We start from the raw sequence: 23257 nt of genomic DNA on the forward strand, positions 1-23257 counted from the left end.
CCAATGAACCTTAGACACTGGCACAGAAGCTTAAGGGAGCATCCAGGGTTTCAGAAGCAGATTTGAAGGTGTCAGTCCCCGGATGCTCGCACATAGTGGTCCTGAGAGCGTCTAGGCAGTTCCGGATGCACACACAGTAACTAGAAGAGAGCGTCTGAGGGTTTGGAGTAGATCTGGGTGAGTTTGACCCTGGGCGCATGCACAGAGTCTTCCTGAGAGCATTTGAGTAGTCACAGACACCCTCACAGTGTCTGAGAGAGTGTCTAGAGAGTTTCGGACGCATGCAGTCAATTTCGTTGAGAGCGTCTAGGGTTTTGACTTTGGGTTTGACAGTTGGCTTTAGTGATCTAGTAGATCTGGGTTTCTCTCTGCTATTATATAGATCTGTAGATCTGATTTGTAAATCTCTGCTGCAAATATATGTATTGGGCTCATTGTACTCTCTGCTGAAAACTTTTTATGACGATCTATTAAAGAAGAAGATTTGAAAAGGTTTCCCCCTTGTGGGGTTTTTCCCTGGTCTTGGACCAATCCACTGTCTCTTATGGTTGTGCTGTGCAGCTGTTGTCTTCTTTGTCATTGCATATATTGTTCTATCTTCAGTTACAGTTTATGGTTGGTTGCATTGTTATTAATTAGATGCATTGTTAATGAAGAAGTAAATTGGGCTAAAGTAACTGATACAACATAGAACAATCAGAAAGATTAATAGTACATGGGCCTCTAGGAGTCGTTCAAAGTCTAGTGCTGCCACCATCCCAACTTCAAGCATTGTGATGTAGATTGGTTACTAAATGTTTGAATAACATTCCTATTCAATTGATTTCTTAATCTGATATATGAATTTAAACTCTTTACAAAATCAAAGTATTTTATAGTGGTTTTCAAAACAGGTGTAAAAGTCTGCAAAACTTATTGAGAAGGGAATTGAGGAAGAATAGCTTCTGTAGAACCCTCATGGACCTTATTGCAAATTGCAATGAGTTACATTTAAGTTTTCTAAAGCTAAACTGCATTTTACTCATGTCCAATAGCCAATATTAGAATGTCACTCAACCCCTTTTTGAATTGTTTGAGCTTTTTTATAACTGGCAAACGTAAGGGCTGTACATAATGCTATATAGTATAGCTTGTTATGCTTACAAGCTTGGAACAATCAAAATGGTGAATTCTAAATTCTTAATATTCTTTTCATTCATATATATATATATAATAGTGTCCCCAACCTGCTGTCCCTTTGAAAAATTTGGGGGTGCACTCTAGCAGTCCCAAGAGTGCATCCCATGTCCCAGCTGTTCCCCATCCCAAAAACTAGTGCAACATAGATTTTATATCAGTTTAATACATTTCATTAATTTTAATGATTTAAATGAAGTTAAATACATTTTATTAGTTTTAATGATTTAAATGACTTCAACACTTTGTTTTTAATTAATTCAACTTGCAAATAAATTTTAACTCATATCATAAAAAAATTATTTAATCATTTGTTTATTTACTTTGATATGTTGAAAAGATAAAAACAAAAAATGAGTTTTATGTTGCGGACAAACTAAAATGCAAAGAGTAAGGATATTCTGTCTTCAAGATAATTGGACGCTCCATTGGAAAGGTTAATTGTGTCCCTTTTTTCTTTTTAAAACCTGAACGACATGTTCTAGGTTCCAAGTCAAAGAGATGAAATGCAATCTGCATTCTCCATGGGTTACAACACTTGAAAAAAATATAAGTTAAATGATTTTTAAACAATAAAATAAAATTTATTTTAGAGGAATGACAGTTATTGTCGACCTGTTGCGCAAAATTTAACATTAATTTATAGCTCGATCATTCATTGAAATCATGAATGGATATGACATGTTATTAAAATCTTAGGAAATAGTCTGATAGCGTAGGATCTTTTAAGATCTATTAGGCCTCCAAAGTCCTTTTCTCAAAAAAGGTTTTTCCATCAGCCGCTGCTGATCTCAATATTTTTTAACAATATTAGAATGTTGAGCCGTCACAAACACCACCTGTATGATAGAATGTGTTCACGATTTGATCTCATGTGGGGCCGATATCACTTAGAAAAAATTATTTATTCAATTATGTTATCACTGTTAAAATGAAATTTTGATTGGGGCAACTTGACGGACTTTACTTTTAAACGAATTACTGGGTTTTAATATTTTTCTTATTTGTCCAGTTGATATTCACTATGAATTATTGGTTGATAGGTTCACTTTAAAAAAGGAAGTCCTACATACACTTTATTAAAATTTGTTAAGATAGTCAGCTCAAATATCCTTTAATTGAATTAAAAAAAGTAATTCCCTTATTTAATTTATATTAAATTTGGGTTAAATGGAAAAATGACATTTTCTTATACGTGACAATGGAGTGAGTAATGTCTTTTAAACAAGAACAGAAAGCACGGCCGTAAATTTTGTCGAATGATATTTGAAAGCAATTTCCCAGTAACCAGTTATTTAAGGTTTAAAAAACAAGTAGTAATAAACAATCAAGAAAAATATCTCAGGAAATGGCATTAAAAAGGATGCGAAGAATCAAATATAATGCTTCAGAGGCCAGCATCGAAAAGATGTATAGCTAAGCTATTCAATCTTGTGAATTTGGTAAATGTAGATGTGATGTTGATACAGATATAGATTTAAAAGGTGTTGCTGGGTTGTTTTTTTTGTTTTATTTGTTTGTTTACTTTTTTTTTTAAAATGGGGGGGGGGGGCACTGATTTTTTCACTGTACAAATTTGTTTGTTTACTTTGTTTTTATAACTTTTAAAAGATGTTGCTGGGTTGTTTTTTCTGTTTTATTTGTTTGTTTACTTTGTTTTTATAACTTTTAAAAGATGTTGCTCGGTTGTTTTTTTGTTTTATTTATAATTTTTTTTTGAGAAAATCCAGAAAGATCCATCTGAAGGATTGCATCTTTGCTGGCCAAATTAATTAGAGCCTAATCCGGAGGGCATCAAGGAGAATTGATTATGTGACTTCCCGCAGCGGGAGCTAAACCCTCAAATTTATTTTATTTATAAATTCAGTAAATGTTTTAGTTGCATTTTTTTCAAAGGGTTGTGAATATACATTCAATTATGATAATTTTTGAAAATGTATGAATTAAAAAATTTAGAAAACGTTAATATTAAAAAACGTTTTCTATGTTTTCACATCTTTCTGGATAGATTTTGGAGTCAATTTTTGTTCAAAATCTGGTAAGGACTTATTGGAATATTAAGATTGAGTTATAAAATCTGCATAATTCAAGTGTTATAATAGTTTTTCTTGATGTTGAATCCATTTGTACATTCAAAAACATATTTTAAACAATAAAATATCACAAATTTACCAAAAACATTCATAAATCTATGTTTGTCACGATCATCTGGCTTTTATGGAAGTGGAGAAATAACTGTACTTTTCAAGATCTCAGAACTCCTCTTGCGTCTATTCTGCTGCGGATTACAGATTCCTCTGTCCCTCCTGATATGTAGGGATCTCTCTTCCAACTGTCTCTTGAGGTCCTCATTGCTGCTGCGCACCAATGTTTTTTATTGGAACAGAATTGTTACTTGAGGTCGTCATTGCTGCTGCGCATCAATGTTTTCTTTGGATCTGCCTGATTTTGGAGCTCTCGCTCTATCTGGTGCTTTTGGTACACATGGTTCATATGGAGATTTCATAGTTTTTTTTTGTCTCTTTCTGGTGTGAGATTATCCGCTCCACCCACCTGATCATCTGTAATCCTTGCCTCATACATGGGTTTTATCTGTTTTTGCTGTGGTCCAGGCAATACTGTTATGCTGTATACATGACTTTATATTTCCTGTAATATAATATATTTGGTTTTTTTCTTCTGAAAAAAAAATCTTTAAAAAAAATTTAATTTAAAAAATACTATTTTCAACCTTATTAAAAAAATATAAATCTCAAATAAATTGGTTTAATATTAAATAAATAAATTAAAAGAATATAAATCTCAAATAACTTATTATAAATTTGTAAAAATATGAAAAAGTTTTTTAACATGGTAAAGCAATTAAATCATTTTTTTGGGGGTTTAATGGTAAGATATGTGATTAATTTTTTAAACTTAGATAAAATATAAAAAATTTAAATGCTAAAAAAACAGATTTTAGATTTGAGTGTTACGTGACTTAACACGATTCTTAAAGTTTGACTACTTAATCTTACAGCACTATCGAATATCATTTTTTACTTATTTTAATATATCATGACTTGGCAGTTGAAAAAGTCAACTGTCAACGAGATATTTAAGAATTTCTGTAACATAGATTTTTTAGAATACAAAATGCCAACCGATCCAATCCATTTCATCTTGCCAGCTAACATGATAAATTCCGTCGTTACCAGGAAATCGCGGGCTTAGTATTTAGAGGGACAGCTAAGCAAAAGTCAAATGTCAATGAAGACGTTTTGAGATTCTGTAAAAGACACGTGTAAACATCAAATTTGTAGGGTGACAACTGGCAACCAATTCAATCCGGAGCACATTTAAAGTCCGATGGATACTCATTCCATGTGAAATAATGTAGAATAACAAGTGACAACGATAGAACACTTCAGGCCACGCAACTTTCCTATATTTATTTTAGATATATAGGATATATCTTTATCATAGAGCATAAACAGATACTTTGAAGAAAAACCTCTCCCAGAAAAGATCATTGGTACCAGCGCTATGCTGTCGCCGTAAAGGAAGGCGGGGAAAACAGCCTACCTTTGAATTCTGACATATTCAATCGAGTAGCTGTGAGAAATCTTGTTTGCCTTTAATAATTAAGAAAATGCTCTGTAGGCAATCTTCATAGAATTCAATCAATTAAGCATGAAAATTCCAGTCGACCAACTTTAATTTCTCGAAGTCGGGTTAAATTTGATAATAGGGTTATCAATAATATGTTCTTTTCAATAGCTAGGGAGTTACTAGCACGGAGCAAGGTTTAGCGATCTGTTCACCTTCAGGTCGATACTTTCGATTTACTGGAAATTGATTGAGATTCAGGGGTAAACGAACGTTTTGATTTCGAAGTCCACTACAATAATCTGTCTGACAACGTATATTTTTACTCTCGGGAAAGACAACGTATATTTTTACTCTCGGGAAATCTAGTATCGTACTTGGAATTTGCCTTCATGGGTATCGGTTAAATTTAGTATGTTTCTCTGCCATTCAGTTTATGCATGTGACTTGTGTCTAAATACTTTGTCACTTCATTCTGTCTTAGATAATATCAAATTCTTATCTGTTCCAATTGACTTTGTTTTGACGGGATCAATTCAGTGTGTTGGGGGGCAATATAACTGACCGGGCTACACACATATTTCAGGTCGTGTATGTGCTATTAGCAGTTCGTATCAAGGTTTTCGCATCTGATCCGACCTGTGCATCATTCTTTATCCCATCTCATCTTGACGGCTTTGTTACTCTTCAGGTATGGGTTCTCATCATTTTCAAGTCTTTGACAATATTGAAGTATGGTGGACAGTTGTGATTCATGTTAAAAGTTCGATGAGATCCGGAAGTAAGATGACACTAGTGTCTGTCTTTGTCTTTCTTCTGACCTATTTGTCTAGGGTAGTCTTTCCACTGCTTTGTTAAAATGTTGCAACGCCTCAAATAATGAAGTTAGTATCAGATATCCCCAGTTATTTTCTTCAAGAAGGGTTATGGTATTGTGAAATCTCACCATACGGTTCTTGCAAGCAACGGAATTTTACACTAACATTCTGTATCCATTAAGCTTAGTGTATATGTGGACATCGGGGAAGATGATAGGAAACAGCCTTTCACATGCACAATCCCGTTTCCTTTCTTTGAAGGAGAATACCTTTGTGCTCTAAATGAGCTGTAATTCTGATAATTATGAATACTGGATAGATTTAACTATATCCTATTTTATTGGGAATTCCTCCTGCATACGATGAATAAACAGATTGATGCTAGATACTCTATGGTTAGAGATTGAGTTCTTTGAAAAGATTAGAACTTGCAGACCTCACAAACACCAGTGGGTTTTTTTATACTCAGATCCTGTGGTATATTCAATGTTTGAATACATCTTCATTACAATATACATGTTTTGAAATTTCTCTATTGCAGTAGTTCTGAAAAACCTTTTAAAAAAACATCTTGGTAATGAGATGATAATTTGACCCTACTGTTTTGTAAAGGGAGAAAAAAGGTATTAGTGTGCATGCATAGCCTTCTCTTAAAGAAACCACTAAGAAACGTTCTTAGTGGTTCTTGTTCTATCACTTTTGATACGACAAGTCGCAAGATAGAGATCTTTTGTGTTTGGTGAAGCATCGAGGGAAGTGAGGACTAGAAAACATATCAATTTGGGTGTTGGGATGGACCTTTTAAATAAAAATTGCATACTTCTCACTAAAAGATAGAACTTAGAGGTATAAGCTGTTGGCTTGTAAATATGTTGGCAGCGTCAGAGATTCCTTAAATGAGAAGTAATGCCTTCTTCTATGCTAGTCCCACATGTGACACATCTGTTGTAAAATTATATTTTTGAAGAAATACCCACGGTTTGCTCATCTGCTAGTCCATGTGTTGTCTGCCCAACATGCTGCCTATGGATTATTATTCATGATTCATATTTTTCTTTAAGTCACATTTTTTGATAATTATGAAGGACTTTGGCTAGAAGATCCTAAAAAGCCGGATGCAAAGTACCTTTATAGTGCAGTGGAATATTTAACATCCACTTATGCTCATGGACTCTATATTGTGAAGATCATTAATTTTACCTGCTGCCTTGGTCACTATCCTCCTTCAGCAGCATCAGAACATTCCTCAGCATTATATTCTTTAGCAGCAGCTGTGGATTTGTGCACTCAGCAGAGTTAGTGCAGCCTCAATTCCTGTGCAGATTGTAATGGATAGAGTGGGTGGATGGTTGAAAGCGCAGCATAGAAGCTTCAATGAGGTTGCAGAAGCAGTTATAGCATTTTAAAACTCGGCCAACCTGGACTTGGACTCGGTTGAGTTGACAAAGTTGACCCTTGAGGACATTGACTTGGTCACATAACCATCCCAGGGAAGTGATTTGGTACTGAACTGGCTAGTTTAGTACCAAACCGGTCCAATCCAGCCAAGTCCATACGAGGTTGGTCATCTTCAGGGCAGGTGTGCTATTTGGGAGAAAAAATGTCTTTTTACAAAATCGTCACATAAATTAAAGTTTCTCTCACCCGAAACCCTAAAAGTACACTTCATTGATCCTTTGTGAGCGTTTGGAGTTTTTGGAGCCATAAGTGTATGAACCAGCTGGTTTAGCACTAAACTGGTCCAACTTGTCTGAGTCCATATACTAGGTTAGTTCCTTATAGGCTGGAGTGCCATTTTGGGGGAATATCAATTCTCAACAATTTTTTTACCTAAAGTAAAGTTTCTCTCACCCTAAAGTAAAGTTTCTCTTACGCTAAAAACACACTTCTCTGATCATTTGTGAGCATTTGGAGTTTTTGGAGCTACAAGCCAACCTGGAATAATGGTTCAACAATAAAATTCTTGAAGGTTTTGATTTCCCTTTCAAACCCTTTTACTTAAATTTTCTATATTATCATTAATTGTTTCAGAATGTTTAAGAGCGGTTTCAAGCTTATTGGACCTCATACATGAAAATAGAATTTCACATCCCATACAAAATTCAACAGAGTTAGCAGATCTCAGAATTCCAGAAAACTGAACTGTACTGATCAGAAGACAAGTCCACTAAACCATCAAAAAAATGCCACATGTCACCCTAGCTACATCTCACCTTTGAAGCATAAACCTGCAAAAAATAGACATAACAAAAATAGCAATTCCAATTTCCAACTACTGAAAAATAGTTCCAGAATGTGAAAAAACTGCTCCAGTTATTGAACAGAAGATTTGTTACAGATCCCGTTGTGTTGGATGATATTGATCCAACCTCAGAATGGGTAGAGGAGACTCACCTAGCAGAGCTTGATTCTGATATCGATGACTTGGGGCGGCTTCATTTGGATTTGGATCCACTAGTAGTAGTAGCACCAAGCATGGCAGGCTTTAACTCATGTTGAGGGTCCCATTTCTAACATGGTGAAAGTTTGATGATTGATCAATGATATATAGTAGGCTAGTAGCTTGTAGCATATTCTTTTTGGATTTTAAAGGTTATTTAAAGCCTCATTAATTATGTATTTTGTTTGAAATATATATTGCACTTAGTGCCATTTTTTATATATTCACTTTTACAAGGTGCATTAATAAGTAAACTCTGCATATTTTGTCTCTAATGGTTTGGATCTTTAAAATATATATTTTTAATTAAAAATTTAATATTTTATGTATTTTTTAGAAAATCAAGTCATAAAGTTCAAACTGGTCCTATTTTGAGTCATGTCTGAGTGAACTATTGATGGATCCCAAGGCCGAGTCCAGGTTTTAAAACTTTGAGCACTTATAGACAGTTAGAGATAGACGCGCGTGCATGCATGTGCCAGTTTTAGAGTTGCTATCTTTATAGGGCTGGCTTCTCCTTGTTTAGAAGTGTTCTTTGTTAGTTTAGGCCATAGTTGCGAGGGAGCGCCTCCCCCCCCCCCCCACAATCCCGCTCCCACTCCCAATCCGTGCTCCAGGCGGGAGCGACTTGGGAGCGGGTCGGGAGCGCGCTCCCGAAATTGCTCCTGAAAAGGGAGCGATTTCAGGAGTGCGCTTCCTAAAAAAAATCGCTCCCTGCCTTTTTGGGAGTGTTTTGCCTTTTTTGCAATGATGTTCCAAATGCAATTGTTTTTCAAAGAAACAAATAAGTTTTTAGTGGGGTAGCTTAATGATCAAGTCTATGGCCCTAGTATTGATATGCGATTCATGGTAATGTTAAATTCTTAAAGTAAAAGTGACATTCTCTTTAATCTTCATTTTTCATCCTTTTACCTAAATTTTTAACATTACCATGAAATGACTCAGGATGTTTGAGAGTGATCCCCACCTCATTGGATTTCATATGCAAAAAGTAGAATTTTAGATTTCATTCAAAATCCAACAGACTTATCAGTTTTTCAGGATTGCATTGTTTCCATTGAATTTTGTCATGTATTAGGGTATGGAACTCGAATTTAATCAAGAGCACCAATCCCTCTGTGTACCTTGATGTTAGTGACATTGGTTGTCGAACTCCTCTATCATGACCCTTCTAAAAATGTATGCATCACTCAAACGAAATCTTGACTTGACATGCTATGCTTTTTCTATCTTATGTTAATGCTTAGAGGGTGATATTAATGACAAAGATCCTATACAGATATCGAGGTAATGACAAAGATACCTCTGGATATTAATGCTTAGAGGGTGATATTAATGATAAAGATCCTGATTTTCCAACAAGACTAAAAAATTAGACATTTCTCGTTGTGGCAAGAGGCCCAAGCATAAGCAATAGATAATAGATTTACTTGTCTTTTCTAGTTTCTAGTAGTTTTTATAACTATTGACTCTTTCATATTTATTATGATATTTTTTTAAACAATATATGACAATATAAGTTTGAAGTTGGCAATTATAACTCAGTGGTAATGAATTATGAATATGATGCTTCATGAAAGTTGAAAGTTGTTTCATTTCATTTTATAACATTTCATTTCATGTTAGATATTATTTGTTGTAATGGTTACACTTAGCTTACAAGTACAACTTTGGTGATCAATGATGATAAATGTTATATATTGAATTTTGAAAGCTTGAAACTTTAAGATTGATGAATCATGACTCAATATGTTGTATGTTACTATGTTACTAACTTGTGGACATGGTTGATGAAGATTATAACTTCTAGATGATTGTTGTTATATGGTTCAATCTATGTTTTTTTATGTTTTCTATATCTAATTCATCATTCTACATGTTTTTGTTGACATATATGTATCAAAATATAAAAATATAAAAAATATACATATTATATAAAAAACGCTCCGGGATTCGCTCGCAAAGTGGGAGCTTTTGAAAATGTCGCTCCTGCACCCGTTTTCGCTCCCGGTCCCTACTTTCACTCCCGCTTCCAAGTAACACTGGTTTAGGCACTTTATTCTCTTGAGTTGAGTGCTGTACTGAAGTTAGAAAAAAGCACATTGCGAGAATAGTTTTCCAGATTAAGACTTGGCACAAGGTTGGAAGTCTTGTATGGTAATTGATCTATTCTAGAAGATCATGAGTTCCATGAAAATGAGGCACTCTACTGTAGTGGCAGTGGTGTGTTTTCTAGGCAAATTACTCATACAAACTGGGTGCATTATCCTAGGTGATTTGGGGTTTGACACAGTCATAGGAGTAGCTCAACTTAGTATGTCTACATGCATTGTAAGTTGTAACCCTAGACCTCTCATATTCTATATAGGAGATAGGGCAGACCATTGATATGTCTTAGAGATTTGAGTGAGTTTGACAGTTCAGTTTTTAGATATTGCAGTGCTAGCTTTGCTGTGGTAATTTTCGGTTATCTGTGTTTGTAGAAATGACATTCAGAATTGACAGTTTTGATAGGATTTCTCGACGTTAAGTTTCCTGGTGTTTAGCATTTGTTATTCGAAGAGTAGAATCTGCTTGCCATGATCTGAACTTAATACATATTAGGGCAGATTTGCTGAAATCTTCAAGGTATCAATGTATGCAGAGGGCTGTGGCCTGTGAGAGGGAGTTGTCAGAAGATTTTCGTGAGTGTGATGTGCAAAATATTTAGTGATTGAAGCAATCCAGACCTATGAGAGGTTGTAGGGTGTGATCTGCACTTGAGATAGGTTGCTGATCTGATTTATTCTTGGTTGATTTGTTTGGTTGATGTATGTTCTATGTGTTACAAGGATGTGCAATGTGGTTCTTAGAGAGTGTGATCGGTTAGAAGGCGCTGCAAATTTCACTCCTTGGAAGTGCAAACATTAGATGTTGTTGAGGGAGGTTCATCTTTGGTGTTTTGTTGAAGGGAAAGTTAGAGGACTGCGAGAATCATCCTTGATTTTGTGAAGGACCACTTGATCCCTCACATTGCATACAAGAGGTTGGCCTAGGATATGTGTGATGCCTTGATCACTTCGTATTAAAATGTGAATGTTTTTTGTAGAATAATGTTGAAGAACAAGCTCATTGCCACATGCATTAGTATAGACATAATGGCCAGTGACCTTATGAAGATCACTGACCTTCGAAGTCAACTCACTACTATTGAGGGAAAGGTGGAGAATGAGGACTTGGAAGTTGTTGCCCATATCATTAAATGGGTTCTCTTCATCCTAGGAGCCTTCAGTTCAGGGTGTATGTGCTTGTGAGAAGCTACCTACCTTTGAGAAGCTTTGGTATGATTTCATTAAAGAAGAAACAAGGTTAGATAACATTAGATGATTTTATTGGTGTCTAACAAATGACCATAAATAGGTCATTGGGACTATCAAGTACAAAGGTATGAATACACTGTGGGACCATAGGAGATCTCCTATATAGCAAGATAAAAATAAGATATAACCTATGATCTAAAGTCTAGAATCTTGGAAAGAAAGTGCCTATGTGAAAATTCAAGTGATACATGAACCGCTGAGGATGAAGAACAACATGCCCTGAAGGGATGTCTTAGAGGAAGATACAAGGGGAAGGGAATGTGCCTCAGCGTTCATTGGATCTGATTATTGAAAATGAAGAGGAACAGTACAGTCCTGTGAAACATCCACCTTTGAACATGTATCTTTCCTACCATCTGTGATCGAAGTGAAGAAATTTATGATAGAGGATTGTCCCAAAGTACTAGACAGAGTTGATGTACGTTGTGTATCATTATCTCTGATGGGCCTTTTAATTACCTTTTTAATTGCTAGAAAGACAATTAGATGATTGTTCATTTAATTGTCAACCCAAGGTTCATATGGAACTTGCGAATTGTCATGCATTGTATGTGCCAGGGTAATCTATTTAATTAATGTTCCAGGGATAAAGTTGTGGCAGGAAGTATTGATTATAAGACAAGTTTTTAGGATACTTTCGACAAGGTCACCAATACTAAGAATTCTAATCTGACAGGAAATTAATCTGACTGCAAGCAAATTAAGTAATGCATTTGGCACAGGGAGATTGCTGTTCCACCCCAAGTTCGATGAAACAAAAATGACAGGAAAGAAAACTAAGCTATTCCAGCTGGCACAAGAAGGCTTTAGTTGTAAACCTCAATTGGACAAAAAATGAATATGCAAGAAAGAAAACTAATATATTCTAGCTAGCACAGAAGTCCTTGCTGTAACCCCCAACTGGACAAAATAGGAATTGCAGAGACTAACTATTTTTCAAAAAATATTTACCACACTAGTGCTGATAATGGAAAGAATTGAGTTGGGGAAAGTAAAAGGCTAATTGTTGACTCTGTTTCTAAATATCTCCAAATCCTCAATCTTGTAAATAAGTCTCGCACTCTTTGTACATTCTAGATTAATAGCTCTGTTTCAAACTTCTTCAACTACAGAAAGTAACACAGCTTCCCAAATGAGATTGCAAGAGTGCTTAAATTCAATTATAACTAGAAATAAAATAAATAAACACGAATTGTTGTAACAGGATATAAATCTTAAAGCTACAGAGATAAATGAATGGTACACACAAATACACAAAAATATTTAACTAAAGTAGCAAAAACTAAGTCTATGTCAAGTTACAGTAGTACTTGACTAAGGAGGGGGGCCTACCTCCTTAGAGGAAGTATTGGGTGAGATTTACAGTAGAAAGAAAACTTAAATCCACATTCAATTATAGGAACAAAACCAAGCTTTTATTAAATGGTAAACAGAGTATCAAAATTACATCCACAATTTCTCTCCCTTCTCTTGCTTTTCTCTCCCTTCTCTTGAGTTGAGCAGGGTTCTTATACAATTATTGCAATGTCTTATCTTTTTACCGATGGAGATTTTTGGGCTAGTTTTTCACAACCCGTGGTTTTGCCCATGGTATTCTTCTCTAATGTAGCCTATTTAAAGGTATTCTTTAATGTGAGATATTCATTGCAACAAAAGCTTTTAGCCAGATCAAAGTCAATCCCAAATTCCACCACGAATATTAAAACCCTGACCAATTTTCATATCCATTTTAGTAAAGAGAACTGAACCATTCAATAAGGACACTACATGAAGACTTTGTAGCTCTGTTGATGCATGTCTTCCAGGTAAAACCTGGGAAAAACAACCCTTCTCACTTTGTTACATAGACTTCAAATATTAAGTTTTTTCTCGTTGTTTTGTTTGTTATTCATTTTACTTTATACATTTGAAATTTTACTCATGAGTGTGAAGAAAAAGGAGAAAATGAAAATAATAGAATCTGGTGCATGCAGTTCTATAATTTATTTATATTTTTCTTTCCGCCTATATCTTATAAAGTAATTTTGAATTTTCTCTGTTTAGACTTTGTCAACCAGTTATAAAGCAGTGATATGTTAATTGGTTTTACATTTCATTTTTAACCTCCACATTAAAATCCATCATAGTATGTTTCTCTTAGAATTCTGTCCACATTAAAATTTATTGGAGTTGCTCAGTTTAGAGTGTGTCAACCATTGGTTTTAACCTCCCCATGAAAATTCACTGGAATTTGTCTCTGGATGTTTATAACAACTTAGTTTAGATACAATTTTTATTGAGTGTTATTGAGTTTTATTAAGTATAGATGTTGTAGTGAAAGTAATATGGATGGAACCAAGAATAGAAAAAAACCCTACTACTAATGGCAATATGAGTAATCACAATAGTTGTCTCTCTAGTGCGAATAAAATAAGATAAGAAACATAAAATAGAAATAAAATTTTAGTTATAATTATAATTATAATTGATTATAACTAATAATTAAACCAGCCTAGATCCATCTTAACTCCATATCTACCAAGCGCCGAGAGGGATCAAATCTCTTTTCAATCTAAAAGAGGTTTGCATTTCAAGAGATTTGATCCCTCTGGACGCTTGGTAGATCTGAAGTTAAGATGAATCTAGGTTGGTTAAATGGTAAACAAAGTATCAAAATTAGATCCATAATTTCTTTCTCCCTTCTCTCGAGTTGAGTAGGGTTCTTATACAATTATTATTATGTCTTATCTTTTTAAAGGGGTTGAGGTACCCCAAGGGTTAGCTCAATTTGTCAAGTTCCTGTTGCTAAGTACCTCGTCGATTGGTAGGTCACGGGGTCAATTCCCCTCGATGCCCTTGGGGTTAGGCATTACTAGTTTGGCCGACAGGATGTGATTCCTTCGGGTTGATCTGCTCGGATATTCCATGAGAAAAAAGGGTTAAGGACAGCCATAAGAATCTATGATGCTCAGGTGGTTCTCAATCTCATTCTAATAGCTCAATGAAGATAGACAAAAAATACAACTCGTGGCTTGTCATCCACATCAGCATATCAAGATTTTGACAAAAAGGCGTTGAAGCAGTGATGGTCAACTGGTGTGGTCTAGCTATCTAGGACTAATGGCCTTGCCCTTTCCAAAACAATGCACCATCCACTTGGTCATTTATTGGCACCAGGGGTAACGACCATCTATTCCAGCACTATAACAACTTGTGCAGTAGCAACATAGATTGGAGGTAACATCTACATGGTGGCAGTGTGACAACAATGGCGACCGCAAGTATTATAGCAATGACAACAGGTGTTACAACAACAACAATTGTTCTAGTGGTGGCAACAAGTGTTATAACAACAACAACAATTGTTACATTAATGATAAAAATGGGTGTTACAACATCGCAACAATAGGTGCTACAACAACACATTCGTCGGTGTTACAACAACTGCAATGTAACTGATGGGTGTTTGCAGCAACGTAACTGGTGAGTGTTGCAACAACGCAACTAATGGGTGTTACAATAATTGTTGAAACACCTTTGATAATACTTGTAGTAGCACCATTACTTGTAACAGTAATTGTAGTAGCTTGTCCGAAACAATGTCTCACAAATTTTCTCATTAGTAAGCATAAAAGGCTAGTTTTTCCTTTAATCACACTAGTATGATTGCTTAAAATGATATAAATAATGGGTAAACATACCTTAGGCAAAAATTTATCGTTATTAACAAAGTTAGGCTTCAAGATATTGCCATGACAAGCAAAAATGGTCAAAAAGGTTGTAAATGTGTGTGGAAAAGATGGAGTTTTAGGTGCCCATCCATCCCACTAGATGGCCTACTAGTGGTGTCTAGTGGTGGTGGTTTGCTTGTTGAAAAGGTGAGCCTTTTTTTGGGATTTGAATTAGCAACTCCGCAAGGTTCTTGTTGAAGGGAGACAATTTCAACTAGATCGAAAGAGATCTAGAACTTTGTTGTCATTGGAAAGATGAGAAAAGGAGCTAAGTAAGGAGGTATTGTGAGGGGTTAGGAGGAGGAGGAGGATTCAGGTTCTCCTTGAACCAAGGAATAAATACATGAGCCATGTGAAGTTTGTAAAGTGCCATAAGATGGGCCACTATGCTTCTCACTATCTAGAGAAGAAGGGTAAGATCAAGCAATAGTGTAGTAGAAGCAGTTTGCAAGGAGTAGAAGCTTCAACCCACAAGGGGATGAGTTATCATCGAAGTTTGAGATTGCCTTCTCCATAGTTTCATGCCTATGCACTCACACTGTCTTTGGTGTAGGGTGGTATGTGGATAGGGGAGGATCTATACAAATGACCTTCAACAAAAAGTCATTTGTTCAACAAACTTTAGGAGTAGAGAGGCCTACAAATAGGTGGAGTTGGGTGATAATGCCACATATCCAATTATAGGGATGGGTTTAATCTCTTCTTGCATGCCAATAGGTGATGTTCTTGACCCTGATGATGTCTTATGTGTTCTTGTTTCAATAGAGGATATTCTTTCAGTGGCAACCAAATTAAATCTTAGATGCATGGCTGAGTTTGATGATCAACAAGTCATTATTGAAGATTGCAACAGGGGTCATGATCATATTTTTGCCAAAGGTATGCAAGAAAGTGGCCTCTAAGCGTTGCTTGCTAATCTGATCAAACTTGGACCTTTAATGCACGATAATGACAAATTATGCTAGCTTTAGCACAAGTGATCTGACCACCTGTACCATGAAGCATTACCTCTCTTGAAGAACATGGTGGAGGGATTGTTAGAATTCAAGATCAAGAAGATAGGGTTGTGCACTTGACAAACATGCCAAGATTTCTTTCCTAAGTAGTGGGCATAGATCAAGGGGGATTATTGTTCTAATGCATTTAGATGTGTGTGGACCTATGATTTCAACCTTTCTTATAGGTAACATTTATTATGTTCCTTTCATTGATGATTCCTTTAGGAAAACTTGGATCTACTTCATGAAGGAGAAGGACAAAATCTTTCATAAGTTTTAAGAGTTTAGAGCCCTTATAGAGAATCAGATTGGTAAGAAGATTAAGATGTTGAGATTTAACAATGGAGGAGAGAACTCCAAGAATTTTGATGCCTTTTATAAGAAGGTAGGGATCAACAAAGGAGCTAAAGCCCGATAGTACTTTACAACCCTCAGAAGAATGTGGTTGTTGAGGGGAAGAACAGGTTCATCATAGAGATAAGAAAGGCTATGATTCCTCATATAAATATCTAATTTAAATCTGACCATGTATCTTTGGGTGAAGCACACAGTACAAATGATGAAACTCTGAACATGTCATGGGATATTGAAGGACAACACACTGGAGGAAGCTTTTATTGTTGAGAAATCATAAGTATCACACTTTCATGTTTTTTGTTTTCTTGTGTATATTTATACTCCTGATTAGAAGAGATCTAGGCTTGAGCCTTTTAGCATGTGCTGAATTTTCTACAAGATAAACATTAGAAACCAATCTTTTGATTTGATAATTACTTCTAATGATCTTCAATTAATTCTTCTTATGCCACTAATATCATTAAGCAATTATACATAGAGAATCTCAATAGTAATGCAACTAAAATAATAGAAACAATAAAGTTCATAAAGAGACAACCATGCACAATAGAGACAACAAATTTTTCCTGGGAAACCCAAACTTGGGAAAAATCCAACAACTCTTCTTCTAGGAGAAATTTTCTTCAGTAAGGTTTACAAATTCAAATTGTCTAGAAATCTATGCAAAATCCCAAGTCCAAAATTTAGTCAAGTTTGTCTTCTATATGTTCCCATTTGTGGCTAATTTAGAAGAGAAATGATGAGCGAGTAATCAAATGAAGTGTCACATCATTTATATATATACAAGTCGAATGGATGCGTTTATCCCAAGGGACACACCCTCTCATGGTGGGGCTGACTTGTTCCTTTTGAGCCTACATGAAACCCAAAAAATAAAATTTATTTTATTTTAATTTCTATAATTTTTCTAGGTCGACTTAGGAGGCCTCCTAGGATGCGGGAATACCTCCTAAAGTTACACAAAAGTCAACACTCCGTCTTAGTGATGGAGGTATTCTCCTTGGTTGCAATGGATTTTCCTTTCGTTGAAATTTCTCTTTCCTTATGAAAACTTCATGAGCTTGTCATGTTGATGTATGTCTATAGACAACTCCATCCGGGAGTGGGAAATGTAATTCCTCACATGCACATGAGTATCCAGGGCCTTTTACCTCTGGCTAATATCCATAATGGATCCTTCCTCTGGTCAAAGTTCTTTATGATGCAACCAAGTCCTTTTGGTTTCTTTGGAGAGAATCCACCCTTGGACCATTCTCCCTTTTGGTCTAACTCCTTTATGACCTAGCCAAGTCCTGGATTTTAGGTGAATTACATCTATCTCCTTTGGTCAAAGTCATTTATGGCCTAGCCAAGTCCTTCTGGCTTCTTAGGAGAAGATCTGTCCTGCAAAGAACTTGTCACTTCGTCTCAATGAGGGAGACATTCAATATCATACCACGCTTGTCTCCGAAGTATGTCCCCAATCTGCTCATCTGTGGATATGTGCTGGAGCTCTACTGCTCCTCTCTGCACCATATTCTCGAATGAAGTGACCTGACCATGTCCTTATGGTTGCTTCCTTTGTCAAATAAGCAAGTCCTTCTGCTATTACTGCTCCCTCTGTCACATAAGCAAGTCCTTCTGCTATTACTGCTCCCTCTGTCACATAAGCAAGTCCTTCTGCTATTACTACTCCCTCAGTCACATGAGCAATTCCTTTTGCTATTACTGCTCCCTCTGAATTGGAAGCTCTTCCGGTCATTGGGCATGATCTTGGATGTCTTAGCAATATGCACAATCCTCCCTCTCGAACATTAATCACTTCTTGCTGAGTCTATGCTCGAGTCCAAGAGTCTACCATCGGCGAGAGGAGCAAAAATCTACTCATAGTCCATTTCCTCTATCTTGGAGAACCCTCTTGTCACAAAATTCTTGATGCTGCCAGCTATTGCATGAATCATTGCATTAGAAGTTATCATAATATACCCATTCTTTCCCTCCATTAAGGAGGTCATGGAAGAAAAAATCATAACCAAGCAAAAAATACAGACACAAAAGTTTGGCCAAGGAATAAAAATAATAATAATCAAGGGAGAAAAATATGAAGTACTTATCTCTTGATTTAAGAGGGAAACTCCTTAGTGTTGTCAACTCCCTCTTGATTCTTGCCTCGCAGAAATCACTGAAGTCCATCTGTAATTTTTATCAAGCTTGAAATGCTCATCCTTGTCCTCAACATCAATTGTTAATGCTTGTAGCTTTCTTCTTGCATGACCTGTAAGGGCTAGGCTTTCTTTGTCCCGTGGATTAACAATCCATTTGTTGAGCTGTCTAGCCACACCAAAGGCTCAACAACAGGCTAGCATCAACACCAAGTCTTCCCTTGGATCTCTCACTTGCATTTTGTTAATTTTAGGATAACAATGATATGTTCTATGCTTAGAGCAATTTAACTTCAATTTCTTTATTAGTGCAATATCAATATCTAGTTCAGCAATCACATCATCATGATAGTAAAATACAGATAGAACATAAACAACAACATTAGAAGACAAGCCAACATAAGAGGACACAAGATATGGCACCAGCTAGGGACAAACCCCAATGTGGGGAAACCCTTGATCAATTCTTCTTATAATTCTTCAAAAGTTTAGCAGAGAGAGTAAATTTACAATATTTACTTGCCCAAATTGATTAGTCAAAACAACAAAAACAGAAAGCCCTAACCAGAAAGTCAACGCTGGGCAACAGGGTTGAAATTGACCACCAAAACAACTCGGCCAACCTTGGTCAACTCGGCCTCCAACAATAAGATAATGCAGCCCAAAAGCAGTCTGAAAATAACCAGTCAAATTTGGTCAACAAAAGTCAACGCATCAACCTGAATTAGGGTAGTCAACGCAGGGGTCAAACTGCCTCAGCTTTTGTGCCCAGAACTGCGGCATGCCCAAACATAAGTTTCCCTCACAAAACCAAAGTCAACCTCATGAAATTTCGGCCTCCTGAAATTTCGTTCATATTTGGTCAACGTAGCAGCGAGAAAATTGGACCTTCCTTCGCACATGTGGAGAGAGAGAGAAGCCCAGAAATCTGTACCCAATCAAGATGAGAGAGAGAAAGATGAATGAGAGTGATGCCAAAATGAGGAGGAGGCACCTTGTATTTATATGCAACGTTGAAGGCTGGAGGAGGCTAATTTGATGGTTGGCCGACCTTGACAATTTGTCCATAATCAAAATAAATTCATAACTTCATTTGTACATGTTAGAATGGGATGATCTTTAGATCAATCCTACACCTCTCAGAAAGAGGAATCCAAGAAAAATATCAACTGCCTCATAAGAGCTGTCCAAAGTGATGTTTGGCCCTAGTTGCCAAATTTAACACTCCCTCTCAACTAGGGAGAACATCACTTGCCAAACTGTCTGACAATCTATACCATCCCTGTCACTGCACTGCTCTGCTGAACCATGAAGAAAGAAGAAATGATCGAGAATGTATCATACCATTCTCCACTGACCCAAAGTCAGTCTCCAACAACAGAGAGTGTGTCATACCACTCTTAACTGACTCGTAGTTAGTTTTCATTGATCCTAGATCAATATCAACATCCCAGCATAGGGAGTACGGTAGCGCACGATGCGTCCATCGGTAGTACTATGGTCCTTATCCACATTTCCCTACTCATTGGCCAAATGAGAGGTACTTCCCATGAGTCCCAGATTGCATGGGTAGGATGTGTCGGCAGGAGAAGGTGAACCATTCATCTTGCTCATATGCCATAGGTGAGGGTGAACCACTCAACCTATGCATATGCCACCATGGGGTGTCACAGGGGAAGGTGAACCATTCACCCTGTACATAACACACCACTAGGGGAGGGTGAGTCACCCTATGGTTGCTCATCGCCCCAAGAAGTACCCCAAGCCCCTCGGAGCTCAACATCCATCTCTTACGAGACCCTCATGAGAGGGTCTCTCCACGACTCCAAGTCGTTCACGGAAAAGAATTTGACCTTCCCTAGGGGCTTTGTAAGAATATCGGCAACCTGATCATCAGTCCCAATGTGTTGGAGCCTTGTTGCTCCCCGTTGTACCATATCTCGGATAAAGTGGTACCTGATATCAATATGCTTGGAGCAGTCATGTAATAAGGGATTCTTCGAAAGATGAATCCCACTTTGGTTGTCGCAGAAGATCACGGTGGTATCCAACACATGTCCAAACAACTCACTAAAGAGCTTCCTCAACCAAACAACTTCACTGGAGGCCAAACTAGTAGCAATGTATTCAGCCTTTAGCAGTGCTTAAAGCAACCGACTTCTGCTTCCTGCTCATCCATGCTATTAAAGCAGAACCTAGAGAGAAGCAACATCCTGATGTGCTTTTGCGATCCACCACATTGCCAACCCAGTCTACATCAGAGTAACCATGGAGCCTCACATTCCCAACAGTGTATCTCAGTCCATAAGTGTTTGTACCCCAGAGATATCTGAAGGGATTCTTGGCAGCAATCCAGTGTATATGATGAGGCTCGACCATAAACTGACTCAATGTGTTCACTACAAAACATATGACTGGATGGGAGTTCACCAAGAACATCAGGGCCCCTATGAGTTGACGATACTCAGAAGAATTTCCCAAATTGGGCCCGACAACACTTCCACATAACTTCTTGAAGTTAAGTTCCATTGCAGTAATCACGGACTTGCAGTCCACCATCCCAAATCTTTCAAGTATCTTCACAATATACTTTCTTTGAGAAATGAAAATCTCGCCTGGCTTTTGCCAGACCTCCAACCCTAGGAAGTAATGCATCAGTCCTAGGTCCTTCATCTTGAATTCGGAAGCTAATTCCCTCTTACATTAATGAATAAGAGGGTCTGCACCTGTTAGAAAGAGATCATCCACATAGAGTACCAAGATGAGAGGTCTATCATTCTCAACCTTAAAGTAAAGGTTCAGATCAACTTCACTTCTTGTAAATCCCAACTTCATTAGATAGCTATCGATCCTCTCATACCAAGCCTAGGGTGCTTGCTTCAACCCATAGAGGGCTTTCTTCAACCTGCATACATGTGTCTGATGATCTTGAACTTCAAACCCCTCAGGTTGTTCCACATAGACTTCCTCCTTAAGTGAACCATGCAAGAAGGCAATCTTGACATCCATCTGGTGTAGATTCCATCCTTGCGAGGCAGCAAGGGCTATAATCGAACGGATGGTGGTGTAGCGAGCAACGGGTGCAAATATCGCATCATACTCTACACCTTCCTTTTGAGAGAAGCCTCAAGCAACAAATCTGGCCTTGAATATCTCAACACTTCCATTAGCACCATGCTTGATCTTGTAGAGCCATTTAGAGGTGACAACAGATTTGTCCTGGGGTCTAGGGACCACATCCCAAACATCATTCTTCATAATTTACTCGTACTCTTCGTTCATAACATCCTTCCATACTTGTTGCTTCACAACTTCTTCTAATGAGCAAGCTTCATACTGAATAATGGTGCTCATAGCAGTTAAGTACCCTTGGTACCTTTTAGGCTTCTTTCTTTCACCAAATGTCCCCCTCGGTGCAACATGTCTCTTGGCATCTTCGAGAGTTTCCCTCAGCCATGAGGGTCTCCTTTTGGAGGAGGGCTCATGAGGAGGATCAATGGGATCCATCGGTTCTTCAACATCAGGGATTGAATAATCCGGCGAATCTCCCTAATTTTCTGCATCTGCTTCTTTGTCCTTCCTTGGAATAGGAAGGTTGCTAATCTTCCTTAGGGCAACATCCTCATAGAAGGTGACATCATGACTCAACTCTACTTCTCTTTGACTAGGCACATAGATTCTATATGCCTTAGAAGTTTGATTGTAGCCCACAAAAGTTCCTTTCTTCCCTGATGCCTCCAATTTACTTCTCTTTTCTTTTGACACGTGAAAATATATGGGACTACCAAAAATTCTAAAATGAGAAACATTAACTTTCTTACTGGTGAAAACTTCTTCGGGAATTTTGGTGTCCAATGTTTGATGAGGGCATCGATTTTGAACGTACATAGCAATGTTGGTAGCTTCTCCCCATAGGAACTTTGGAAGTCCTTGATCATGAAGCATGGCACGAGTGGCTTCTATAATGGAACAATTCTTCCTTTCAGCAACACCATTTTGCTCAAGAGTATATGCAGTAGTAGTCTCCCTCTTAATGCCAGCTTCCCTGCAATAGTCATTGAATTCATTTGACTCATACTCGGTTCCATTATCAGTCCTCAATATCTTGATCTTCTTCCCTGTTTGATTTTCCACCAAGGCTTTGAAGGCACAGAACCATGAGAATATTTCGTCCTTCTTTTTCAAGAAATATATCCAAGTTTTGCGAGAGAAGTCATCCACAAAGACAACATAATATAAATATCCTCCTAATGATGTCACATGAAACATACCAGATAGATTAGAATGAACCAATTGCAAAATGTCTGTGGTCTTGCTATCACTTGAGGGGAATGGTCCCCTTGTATGTTTCCCTCGGCACATCCCTGAAATACACCTTCATGCTCTATTTTGAATTCGGGCATACTTGTAACCATCTTCTTTGCAACGAGTAGAGCCTTATAGTGAAGATGAACAAACCTCCTGTGCATAGTTCGGATTGAAGAGATGTGTCGCAAGACATAGCTCCTAGTGGACTTCCTCCAACTTGATATAAACTGTCAACCCTGAATCCAAGAGTAAATGCTTCTTTGAAATTTCTTTTCCACACACGTACCTTTCCATCGATGAATGCCACCTTGAATCCTTTGTCTTCCATCGTCGAGATAGACACTAGATTATTCTTTAGATCA

At 37.1% G+C, this 23257-nt stretch overlaps 1 protein-coding gene across 13 annotated transcripts in view; it reads left to right on the forward strand.

Annotated features, from left to right (window-relative positions):
* LOC149230521 (hypersensitive-induced response protein-like protein 1) overlaps positions 1-23257 on the forward strand; it is a 116616-nt gene that overhangs the window by 83175 nt on the left and 10184 nt on the right. For 4 of the 13 annotated variants that reach the window (XM_089378979.1, XM_089378973.1, XM_089378977.1 and 1 more), the window contains exon 2: positions 5351-5455. The exons of 1 other annotated variant lie outside the window; for it this stretch is intronic. The gene's annotated coding sequence lies outside the window, so the exon portion shown is untranslated. Of the gene's footprint in view, positions 1-4638; positions 4773-4985; positions 5177-5350; positions 5456-23257 lie in introns of those variants that run through there. 8 more of the 13 variants (XM_089378969.1, XM_089378976.1, XM_089378970.1 and 5 more) reach the window with 6 other exon arrangements.

The sequence above is a fragment of the Pinus tabuliformis genome, chromosome J (genome assembly GCF_031772625.1).
Source record: "Pinus tabuliformis cultivar Carrire ecotype Pingquan chromosome J, CPIR1, whole genome shotgun sequence".
NCBI classification, from domain to species: domain Eukaryota; kingdom Viridiplantae; phylum Streptophyta; class Pinopsida; order Pinales; family Pinaceae; genus Pinus; species Pinus tabuliformis.